The sequence below is a fragment of the Triticum aestivum genome, chromosome 7B (genome assembly GCF_018294505.1).
Source record: "Triticum aestivum cultivar Chinese Spring chromosome 7B, IWGSC CS RefSeq v2.1, whole genome shotgun sequence".
Taxonomy (NCBI): Eukaryota; Viridiplantae; Streptophyta; class Magnoliopsida; order Poales; family Poaceae; genus Triticum; species Triticum aestivum.
Window position 1 is genome coordinate 575,831,057 of NC_057813.1, and position 6,658 is coordinate 575,837,714.

The 6,658-nt window shown below is 45.8% G+C and overlaps 1 pseudogene; it reads left to right on the plus strand.

Annotated features, from left to right (window-relative positions):
• Positions 1 to 1,342: 1,342 nt before the first annotated feature.
• Positions 1,343 to 4,723, plus strand: LOC123162213 (disease resistance protein RGA5-like; annotated as a pseudogene).
• Positions 4,724 to 6,658: the final 1,935 nt, after the last annotated feature.

Sequence of the window (6,658 nt, forward strand, 5' to 3'; positions counted from 1 at the left end):
CGGGCGATCATCTAGGCGGCCTGCAACAAATGGCATGTGATCGTCGAGGAGATCGCGGCTCACCCAGAAAGCGGCGCCAACGTCGACGGTCAGTATGTCCAGCCGCCAGCTCACTTATTTCGCCGTGTACGTCGCCGACAGTTGTTCTCCAATTGTGCAGATGGTTCGGATGTTCGACATGTACCGCCAGGACAACAGGGACCAAGGGTTCAAGTTCCTTCATGTGTCCTCCCGGATCGAGTCGTGCGAGAAGTGGAGGGATGTCCGGCTCACCCTCGCCAAGGCCAAGGATCGTACAAGCCGGACGCGCCCGCCCTGGGGGCGGCGGATGGGCGCCCTGATGGAAACAAAAGAGCCAAGACGACGAGGGACGCGGCACCGGCTGTCGAGCGGCTACAATCATCGATCGAGCAGTGCATCGCCGACGCCAAGAACAACGCCGCAAAGAGGGAGGAGAAATCCGACGCGCGGTGATCGGCGTTGATGATGAAGCAGGACGTGAAACTCGACCTACTCCAGACCAACGTCGCCGTGAAGAAGAGGAACACCGACCTGTCGTTCTTGATGGGGGCAGACATGTCGATGATGGACGAGCAGGTCAAGGCGTGGTACCTGACGAAGCGCGGCCTCATCTTGAACCAGATGCCTTCAACCACCGCGCCTACGCCCATGCCGACCCCAACACCGACGCCCAGCCCGAGCGATGAAGCCACGCCGACGCCGACGCCAGCCAGCCCGAGCACAGAAGCCACGCCGACGCCGGCCAGTCCCACGCCGGAGGAGCCCGTCGTTTGATGCATTCCTTTGCCTACGCGTCCTTCGTTTTGAACGCCGAACTTTCGTGTGTGTTTGATCGCCGAACTTGTGCCCTTTTTTGGCAACGGAAAAGACAAGTTTGAATTTATGCGCGTCTTGAGCCAAAACCTGGGAGCGCGGTTGGGAACTGGATCACTTGCAGGGCGAAAAACCGCCGGCGCATATGCCAAAACGAAATCACCGGATGCGCTGTGGGGCCGAACCGTAAGAGATCGCCTATGATCGCCGAACTTGTGCCCTTTTTTGCCACCGGTAAATTTCCTTTTTCGCACGAGTAATGCTACATGTACAAACGAGTTATAAGGTTTTACAAAAAGAGTTAATTTGATTGGTCAATAGATGAGAAGGCGGCCCAACGCGTGAAAATCAGAGGGGGACAAGTTTGTGATTGGTTAGTAGATGAAAAAAATCCTAGTCAGCGTGTAATTGCATGTAACTCTTTGTATGTTTAGCATTATTGTTTTCACACCTCATAATCGCATTTCCACCCCACCCCTCGGCTTCAGAGCGCCCCAGTTTGCGATATCCTGCCGCGTTGACCCAAAGCCCAGATTCAGTACGACGGCTTTCCCCCTTCCCCCCTTCCCTCCTCTCATCCCATTTGCTTGATAAAACTTCTCCAGATCCATTTCCTCCTTGCCACCAAGCACAGGGGAAGGCGGCGGGTTCGGTTGGAGCTAGCTAGGGTGAGGCCGCAATCCATTGGCAGCTTATTATTCCATTGATTCTGCACAAGTGAGTAGCGAAGAGATGGAAGGAATCCTGGTGAGTGCCGCCACGGGGGTCCTGAAATCCCTCCTCTGCAAGCTCGCCGCACTCCTGGAGGGGGAGTACAGGGTGCACAAGGGCCTGAGGCGCGACATCGCCTTCCTCAAGGATGAGCTGAGCAGCATGAATGCTCTCCTGGAGAAGCTGGCCGAGGCGGAGGCTCTCGACACGCAGCTCAAGGAGTGGAGGGACCAAGTGAGGGAGATGGCCTATGAGATTGAGGATTACATCGACAAGTACATGAATCACCACACCCACCGTGATCCGGACAAGCCTAACGCTGTCATGGAGCTCTTTTGGAAGGGCGTCAGCAAGGTGAAAAACTTTGGAGCTCACCATGAGATGGCAGTGCAAATCAAAGAACTCAAGTCCCGCATCATCGAGGCAAGTCAGCGCCGTGACAGGTACAAGCTTGATGCGATGGTCTGTTCTGCTAGCTCCAATGCTGTGCGCACAGACCCTCGGTTGCCTGCCCTCTTTGTGCAGGGAGCCAGCCTTGTTGGGATTGAAGGTCCAAAGGATGAGTTAATTAAGTTGGTCACGGATGAGGAGGTCTCACTGAAGGTTATTTCTCTCATAGGTTTTGGAGGGTCAGGGAAGACAACTCTTGCTAATCAAGTATACCAAAAAACTGGCAAACTGTTCAATTGCCAAGCTTTTGTGTCGGTGTCACAAAATCCTGACATAAGAAAGATTTTGCGGTCCGTGCTCTCGCAAATAAGAAAGGAAGACTCTCCCATTTCTCGATCGAGTGATGAGGAGTGGCTCATCAACTCAATGAGAGATTTCTTGAAGGACAAGAGGTACACTTTTTAAATGACTAAATGACATGATTTTACACAGCCTATCACAATATCGCTGAATACTCATAACTTTGTTTCCATAACATTCATGTTTATCAGCTTGAGATTTATGGTTCTATCGGTTTACTATATGTGTGAAATACTTACCATATTATGTCTTGACTGTATTCAATGATATTGATCTGAATGAATATCAACTCATTTTTTTGACAGGTATCTTATAGTAATTGATGATATATGGAGTATCCAAGCGTGGAAGACTATCAAGTGTGCCTTGCTTGAAAATTCCTGTGGTAGTAGAATAATAGTGACAACACGAAATGCCAGTGTTGCCAAGTCATGTTGCTTCCCTCGCCTTGACCTTGCATATGAATTAAGGCCTCTGACTGAAGCTGATTCGAAAATCTTGTTCTTTACACGAGTTTTTGGCTCTGGAAAAATGCCCACTTCACCTGAATGAAATTTCAACTGAGATCATAAAAAAGTGTGGTGGTTTACCATTAGCAATCATCACAATTGGTAGTCTGTTGACCACAAAATCAGATAGCAGAGAAGACTGGATCAGGGTTCGAAATTCGATTGGCCGAGGACTTGAGAAAAACCCTCATGTGGAGGAAATGGAAAGGATCTTATCACTTAGCTATAATGATCTTACTCTCCAACTGAAGACCTGCCTACTGTATTTAAGTATGTATCCGGAAGATTATGAGGTCCAAATGGAAGATTTGGTGAGGAGGTGGATAGCGGAAAGATTTGTTAAGGTTGATGGTGGGAAAAATTTATTTGACACAGCAAAAGATTATTTCTATGAACTGATAAACAGAAACATGATCCAAGCAACATATATCAACTATGATGGTCAAGCAATGGCATGCCGTGTGCATGATATGATCCGTGATCTCATTATATCCAAGGCAGTGGAAGAAAATTTTATCACTTCTAGTGGTCATCAAACACATAGCTTGGTCTCACAGCATAAAATTCGCCGACTCTCGATTGACTACCGTGGCCTCGAAAATGTGAAGACAGTGTCATCCATGGTCACTGCTCATGTTCAAACCCTTGGCGTCTTTGGATGTACTGATCAAGTACCTCCCCTTTCTGAATTTCCAACCCTGAGAATGCTTGCTCTAGACAGGAGCGAGAAGTTGGAAATTGGTTATCTTAAAAATATAACAAAGTTGTGTCTGTTGAGGTACCTGCGGATTGAAGGAAGCTGCATTACAGAACTCCCTGAACAGATCGGAGATCTACAGTGTTTGGAGATGCTGGATTTATATGGTACTGGTATAAGGGAATTTCCAACAAGTATTGTTCAGCTGCTGCAACTGAAACTGCTACTTGTTGATGGCGCAAAATTACCACATGGCATTGGGAACATGCAAGGCCTAGAGGAACTGTCATGCATAACCGTAGACGACAGCACCTCAATCAATCTATTGCAGGAGTTGGGAGGTTTGACTAGAATGAGAATTCTTGGCCTGAAGTTGTGCATGAGCGCACATAAGACAAGCACAAGATATGTGGATAAATTGGTTTCATCGCTTGGCAGACTTGGTAGCTCTCAGCTTGAGCGTCTGTCCGTCAAAACGGATGGTCGTTTGATTGACATTCCGTTTGGTTCGTGGTCCTCGCCTCCCTGTCTCCTGCAGGAACTAATCACCTCTGATTTGTGTCTCTGTCGGATACCTGATTGGATGGCCTCAATGGCCAACCTCACCTGCCTTCAAATCGGCGTTAATCAAGTGACGCAGGAGACCCTTCTCGTCCTTGGGGGTTTGCCTGTCTTGTTATCTCTGACGCTGAACGCCTCACAAAATGCTGAACCCAAACAAAGGCTCGTGGTCAGTAACAACATATTCCGATGCCTGAAGCGGTTCCTCCTCTATTGTGAGGTGGGTCTTCTGACGTTTGAAGCAGGAGCCATGCCAAAACTAAAGCACTCGAATTTCAGATTGTGGCGCTCGAAGCGAAATCTGCGTGCATCGCTCCCGACCTTGGCATCAGTCACCTCTGTGCCCTGAGTGATCTCTGCATCTGGATTGACTGCCAGGGTGAAAAGGCTGAGGAGGGGGTTCACGAGCTGGAGTCTGCAATCAGGATTGCGGCCAGCCTACTTCCCAACCGCCCTACACCATATTTCCATAGGCTGTATTGAGGTGGAGATGAGAACGACTGATGCAGCGTAAGCCCATCCCACATTGTCTGGATCTACTACGCTGTATCACTTCTTCCTATTTTATCAAGCTGGGTCTGACAATCCAAGAAGCTATCTAGGGTTGCTGTAAACAATTATTTTCATCTCATAACTCTTGAATATAGATTTCCCCATCGCCCATAATCCCTCACTATATCACTGAAAACTTAAATATTAAATTAGATCAATAATATATATATTTTTTACTTCAAAATTATACCACTGAAAACTTCTTTTCTACGAATTCAATGGTATAACTGTTATCACATATAATCAACATTTGGTTGGTCTAATTTCTGGTCAAAGTTGAATTTTGGGGTGTGTGTGCGTCTTATTCATTGGAATGGAGTCTGTGCATGTCGTGGAGAATTCAACTTGAAACATGTGCATCAATGTATAAAAGTTCATGCTCCTATGCTCGTACAATTCAACACTTGACCATCCAAACAAGATTTAGAATTGTTGTTCCTCTTGAATTCCAAGAGCCAAATATATGAACCTCCAATCACCAAAATCGACTGTGAATTTCCATGACTCGATAGCTGAAAACAATGTTGAAGAGCTCAGACAGTTGTTACTAACCGTCTCTAGGGAAGAAATATGTATGACTTTTAGGAAGCACTGAGAAACTTTTGTATGCTCGGAAGACACCTCATCTTGTCTTGTCCACTGGTTCTCGGTTTGAGCAGCTTCTGCGGGACCAGGCCCAAGTTGTTTGTATGCTGGAGACACATTTGTGAGCGTTGTGTCAGATGTCATCTTTATGGATGTGTCTAGGTCTCAATCGACTGAGACTTAACCAAGTCTAAGTCAAGTGGTATAACATATAGGAAAGCAAAAATGAAAAATGAAATGAAAATTTTGCACGGATCTTAACGTAGGATACTACAAATATAGCATCGACTGAGACTCAGTCAACTGAGACTTAGCAATCCCGAATCTTTATCTGCACGTATACTCTAACTATGTTTGGTTTATAGTGATTTTTGTATGCACTCTGTAGCTTGGCCTGTTGGTGCTCTGTTTTTAGTGAATTAGTGATCTATTTTGTGATGTGCAGAGTGATCTATCAAAATCAGGTTTGAGTGGATTCCTGCTGTTGTGATACCAAAATAGTTAAAAAAAATCGAAAAGGAGGTTATGCCCGGCCTCTGCATCAGAATGATGCGTACGGCCATATTACTAATAAGCAAAAGGTTCAACAAAGTCTCCATATCTCAAAAAGGTAAAAAAAAATGCTCACAAAGAGCAATAACAAAAAAAAAAACAGGATAGCCACAACCGGCAGGCAAAAAGTAGATACGAAACTAAACACCTATCCTATTACATGACCGCCATCCAAGCATGTTGAAGATAGCCTGTCCTACCGTCTCCCACCGGATAGACCCAATAACCATACGCTCCCTGGCATTCGTCGAAGTGAGTAGCGATCACATACGGATTAGTGCAGTGGCCCGAAAAATAACCTGCAAGAAATGAATATGTGTTATTCTATTAAAAACCAAATCGTTTCTGCAATTCCAAACTGCCCATAATAAAGCACATACTCCTACGCAGGATATGTCTCGCCGTTTCTGACTCTATTCCATCTAGCCACGTCCCAAATAACGTGTGGATGGTATTCGAAGGAGTAATGTTAAATGCTATGTGGACAGACCGCCATAATTTTTTTGCCATTGGGCAGTTAAGAAAGAGGTGTTTGATAGATTCATCATGATCATAGAAGTTACATCTTCTAGATCCTGTCCAGTTGCGTTTTGTCAAATTGTCCTTAGTTAGAATGACTTGTTTATGGACAAACCACATAAACACTTTAATCTTTAAAGGCACTTTGACTTTCCAAACATGTTTCAATCGAGGTATAGAGCCAGTGTTGATAATATCCAAATACATGGATTTAACCGAAAACTCTCCATTCTTGGTTAGTTCAGTGCAACTGGTCTGACTGTTGAGAAAGATGAACATCCATCAATCTTCTCACAAGATGGAGCCAAACTTCCCAACGGTTTACCGCTAAAGTCCTCCTGAATTGAATGTTGAGAGGGTTGGACTGTAATACTGTTGCAACATAAGC